Source organism: Telopea speciosissima, chromosome 10, assembly GCF_018873765.1.
Source record: "Telopea speciosissima isolate NSW1024214 ecotype Mountain lineage chromosome 10, Tspe_v1, whole genome shotgun sequence".
NCBI classification, from domain to species: domain Eukaryota; kingdom Viridiplantae; phylum Streptophyta; class Magnoliopsida; order Proteales; family Proteaceae; genus Telopea; species Telopea speciosissima.
In genome coordinates this window covers 39,603,045-39,607,889 of record NC_057925.1, presented here as the reverse complement: position 1 = coordinate 39,607,889, position 4,845 = coordinate 39,603,045, and positions in this window count along the sequence as shown.

Sequence of the window (4,845 nt, the reverse complement as noted above, 5' to 3'; positions counted from 1 at the left end):
TTTTATAGGGCATTCCAAAACCAAAGACCTTGGAATCCCCAATCATACCCAAATTGGTATGAAAACCAAAAGGCAAATGGTAATCAAATGGTTTGGAGACCAAGAGAAAGGTATGATACTAACAATGATGGACCCAACATACAATGGGGACCAAAGTTTTATTAAATGTCTTTATTTTGTAGGTGAGTTTGACTAACATGGAATGGTACATCGATAGTGGCTGGTCAAACCACATGACATCCAATCTAAAGCTATTCTCGGAGCTCAAGAAGCAAAAAGGAGGTGTTGGTGATAGAAATCCCAAACACTCACATGCGAGGATACGCAAGTGGTACGAATAGTGCGGGTGTACCAGAACCTTTGCACAGGTTCAAACGAGGCCGAGAATAGCCTAATCTAACTCCTCACCAGGCTAGTAGGTTTCCCTCCTGCCTGAGTAGCTCTAAGGTCTTTTGGGTTAAGCCAACAACTACGGACTACAGCCTGAAATGTTATTGATCTATGCTAAAAGAGAGCGATTTGAGACACAAACAATAATGAACTAAAATAATGAATGTATTAATCAATCATACCAGATACAAGTGTGAGCTCTGTGCGTACATCCCTGTTGCCCTTAGTATGTGACTGTACATCCCTTCAGCCTCAAATGATGAAGGGAACAACAATAAAGAATGCAAAAATGAAACAAGGAAAAGTAAACTTAAAGCAAGCAAAACAAATGCTGGTTGTTAGATGTGTTGGTGTGTGTCCTGCCAGATTCACTGTCTTCCTTATATAAGATAAGCACCAGCGGTTATCAGTCTGAGCAACCGCTCCCACCAGGGCCATCCTTCTCGGTCCATGTCCTCTTAACTCCAATCAAGAGTTACCACACAAGCCATCACACCTGCTCTGCCTCCTACTGTCGAGGCAGTGGTGGGGCCCACCTTTATTGTTCCCGCTCATGTTCCCTACGAGGCGCAGTTCTGCGCTCAGTGCTACCTACACCTCTGACATGTGGGCCAGCCCCTAACTGACAGGGTGCAACCACGTCCCAGCATCCTCCACTGCTTTCATCCCAACGACGAGCGCCCAGCCCTGGCCCTTCCCTGGCCTAGCCTAACCAGAACCAGGTGGTTTGGGCCGCAAACAATGCCCCTCACCACCTTCCTGAGCCGTGCCACGTGGCCCAAGCTCAAAGGGGGTTGTGTTGGAAAGGCCAAAATGACAGCTGCCTTTGGCTGATCCTTCGCGTATAAAATCCCTTTGCCGCTCCATCTTCTCGAGCCGTTAGGGTTTTGAATTTTGAGACCTACTACCATAATGTGGCGCAAGTTCCAGCCTACCATTAATATCCCCTGCTGCTTACCAAGGGTCTCCAATGAACCCTCTTCGTTCGATCTCTCTTTCTCTCCTACTTCGCCCATCTTCTCTCCCATTCTCTCCTTCTCGTCTTAGGCCAGCTCCCTTCCCTGATGCCATGGCCAAGAAACCAGAACCAGCGGTGGCAAAAGAGGCGAAAGACCTACTGGCGTGGAAGCGCTCAGTCCTACCCTCCTCAGTCCTGACCGAGGTATAGATCCCCTGCTTTGAGCCCTCTGTCTTTAGACTAGGCCCGTCCTTTGCTTCCCATCCCCATGGCTTGTCCAACTTTCCAAAATATGAGCGGGAACAGCTTCACTCCCAATCACAGGCCCCCTTGCAACTCAAGGATAGGACCTTTGGGCGTCTATGGCCCCACTACCTTCGGGATTGGAAAACCTAGGTTAATAGAGTGGTCTGCAACCTCTTTGAACTGTCGATCAAACTCGACATCCTTCACACCGTCCAACTCTCAACCACCTCTGTTCCTCTAGACCGTACCCTGCTCCAAGCTGCACTCCAATTCTGGTCACGGTCCACATACACCTTCTATTTCTGCTTTGGGATGGCAGCCCCGACCCTCCTGGACGTCGGAGCCCTCACTGACTTGAAGGTTGAAGGAGAAGAGTTCAATGGCTCATCCCCTAGCCTGACCGATGACCATGAGGTTGAGATACACCATGGTCTTGAATTTACCAAGTCTACAAGCTATAGTTTCTATTTATGGGCCTACAGGGAGACCCGTGTCTCTGTTCCCCCCCGGGAGCTTACGACCTTCTTTCTGTTTTGAATCTGCTATTACATCGCCTGCATTTGGTCCAACAAGATCTCAAAGACCTACCTACGTTTGGCCAATGCCCTAGGGCAAGGCCGTAGGTAGATCTAGCTTCTTTTGCTCTGGCCGCCCTCTTTCGAGGCTATAACGACATTACCGAGTTTGACTTTGATTACGGCGGTGGCCCGTTCTAGCTCCTCCAGATGTGGCTTCATGCTTATTTTACTGAACTGTATGTCATGCCCTCACCACTCTCGGTCCATTCTGTGGTCGGTTATCTGTTTGCATCGTCTCCCCACCATGATTTGAAGACCTTACAAGAGTACTACCAGTTTTTCTCCACCTTCGAGCCCAACTCAAGTGGCGATTTCTTCCTCCCATTTCAGATATAGGAGGCCGTTCCTAAGTGGCTCTCTCTGGCCATTGATTGTCCTACATCCGCCCCAACCTTGTGGGGTAAGTTTTTAGTCTGCTAGGACCTTCACATCGGAGTCACCCTAGAGCCTTCAGGGAACAACACCTGCGGCTTCGAGATGTATAATCCCCATTTCTGTGCTCTCCAATTCTGCGTCCCCCAAGTGATCCCCTGCCCTAACTACTACTCCATTACGAACTGTGAGCTAGATAGGATGGTCTATTCGAGCACGGCCGACATACTCCATGCCTCGGCCATGAATGTCCTAGTCCTCTCACAGTTCAAACTGCAGTTCTTTGGTAGAGACCCCACAGCAATCGAAGATTTTATGTCCTAGTGGGATGCATACTTTACCTCCCTCCTCCCACTTCGACCTTGTCCCAAGAGTAGCAAGCGTCCTCCCTCATCCTCAGGTACTACCAGTCACAAGACCGCTGCCCCAAAGCAGAAGAAAGCTTTGGTCTCCAAGCAAGCCGCTGGTAAGCAACATTTTCTCCTTTTCTCCTTTTCTCATTCTGCTACACCGCCTATCTTTTGTTGACTGGCCCTCTTGTTATCATAGCCAAATTCTCAGCGCGGCCCACTTCCTTGGTCCAGTCAGCCCAAAGAGATCACGGGTCCACACCAGAGGATGATGAGGACTCTGAAGATGAACCCCCTCCAGTGAGTAAGAGGCCGAAAAGCGTCAGCCCATCAAAGGCCGCCCAATGCCAGGCCTTCCTTCCAAGTGTGTTTCAAGGAGGCCAGACCGTGACCACCAGGCCTCATGCCTCCACCACAGCATCTCCTTCGATTACTTCTCGCTCAGTGAAAGCACGTACCCAATTCAGTGCCCACCTAAAATAGATCATTTCTACGAAGTCCCCTGAAGTTGTCCTTACCAGTTCCTCAGCATTTGAATCCTCCTCTTAATCGAACGGTGCCTCCAAAAGTGGCACCGAAGAAGAAGAAATTGGTACTTACGATGTGGCCAAACCCAGTGGGTCTAAAACCCCAGTTCATGAATCGGCTCCTCCTTCCCCTCCAAGCCATGTCGTTCCTGCAGTGACTCCCATGGCATGTGTGCCCTAGCCCTGACATTAGCTTCCGTGTTTTGCCGGTGCTGACACACCCCTCCTTTCAGGTTTGGAGTCTCGAAGCATTCCTGGCTGATTTGAGTTCTTCTGAAGATGAAAAAGAGACCGGCGACACCACAGGTCCCGGATCCATCCCTGCCCAGGTGACCGAGGAAAAAGCACTCTTGCACTCCTTCCTACAGTCCCCCTTCCGCGAGACTGTGAGTGCTGGTAACCTGACGTCTATCGCCGAAGTGCTTTGCACATTGCTGTCATTGCCAGACCTTCCCATCCCGGTCAAAGAGTAGTTATATAGGACCGTCGCTTTCATGTTTGACGTGACCACCTCGGCCCCCCTTGCCCTCCAGAATGCTCAGAACTATGAAGCCCTTCTCAAGGAGAGCGATACCATGGACGAGAACTGGCAAAAACTGCGAGACGATCTAAAGATAATTCTGGATGAAGTGAGAGGAGGACAGGACTAGCTAGCCTAAATGGACCAAGAAATAGAAGGCTTGGAAGCCCAGCTCGCGACGCTACAATCTGAGAGGGCCGTTCTAGACCAGGAGGTCAAACAGAAGCTTCTCGGCTCCCAGATCGTGTCCGTAGAGGCCACCTCCACCAAAGCCCAAGTTAAGCAGCTGAAAGCACTGAGGCCAAGCCGCGAAGGCAACTTGGCCCTAGCCAACGAACGCCTATCAGTGATGGAAAAGAAGTGGAGTGAACTTCAGGAATCCACCCCTCAGGACTTTTTTAAGTAGGCCTACGTGCCTTCCCCCCTGCTAGAAGAACAGTGATACTTTGTTTGTTTCCTTTTGTTGTGTTCGGCCTACCCAGGCCGTGTTTGTTTCCCTTGTGAGTAAAGCCTGCTTTCTTTCTTCCAATCCGCGGCCTTGCTCCCATGGTGTGATACCCTTGTCCCTTTCACCCCAAGTCCCAGATCGTGGGATGAAAAGTCTTAAGGAACTTACTGTTGATAGGCCTGATCTGGATGCATCCCTCCAGGTCACGCAGCCTGTAAGCCCCACCACGGAGCACCTGACAGACCGTAAATGGTCCTTCCCACGTTGGGGACCACTTGCCCAATCTGGGGTCCTTCGTTCCAACTGGGAGTATGGCCTTCAGGATGATGTCCCCTTCCTGGAAGTGTTTTGGGCTAATCCTCTTGTTGTAAATGGATGCAACCTTTCTCTTCTGAACCTGCATCCTGTCCAGCGTGGCCAAGCGCTCCTCTTCCAAGTCATCGAGCTTAGCCATCA